The sequence below is a fragment of the Penaeus monodon genome, chromosome 34 (assembly GCF_015228065.2).
Source record: "Penaeus monodon isolate SGIC_2016 chromosome 34, NSTDA_Pmon_1, whole genome shotgun sequence".
Classification (NCBI taxonomy): Eukaryota; Metazoa; Arthropoda; class Malacostraca; order Decapoda; family Penaeidae; genus Penaeus; species Penaeus monodon.
In genome coordinates, this window is record NC_051419.1 from 30847345 (window position 1) to 30847961 (window position 617).

The following is a 617-nucleotide window of genomic DNA, read 5'->3' on the forward strand; positions in this document are numbered from 1 at the left end:
ACATATGATACACAACATAACTTACACTTCCTGCATTGTGTATCTGACAGTTGAATAATTCATGTTTATTCTTTAATTGTATATATTACAGTTTATTATACTGCACTGTTAGGAGTTTTAGCAGTAACTTACATTATTATGATAGTATAGGGATACGATAATTTCCCTTTGATAATTTTTTTTATAAAGAGTTTTGTTTCTGTTGTTTTGATAATTAAATGGTGTCCCTTCATTTTTTTTATACCACACAGCTGAGATAAGTTACTGCATATGCCTGATTAAATAACCATTTTATTTTATTTATATTGAAAATGCCAAATTAATTAAGGACTTCGTTTATGTGCTCATTCTACTTAAAGGCTTAATCTACATTTGCTGTTAAAGCTGACATTCCAGGATTTCTTCTGTGCTACAGAAATTAGAATAATGTGTAGCTATGTGCAGAATGTTCGAGATAAGCTTTGTAATTTATTTGCTTTAAAATAATATATGTGATAGCTTGGCTGTATGAACAGTATTGCTTTATTATCTATAAGAATAACATTATTTTTCATTTAATATTGATAATCATTTTTTGTGCCCATTTACTTGCTTCTCTTACATACATACTTACCTTT

General features: G+C 27.7%; 1 protein-coding gene across 4 annotated transcripts in view; it reads left to right on the forward strand.

Annotated features, from left to right (window-relative positions):
- Window positions 1-617, forward strand: part of LOC119594713 (gamma-tubulin complex component 2-like) — a 15511-nt gene that overhangs the window by 2127 nt on the left and 12767 nt on the right. The gene's annotated exons all lie outside the window — the stretch shown is intronic.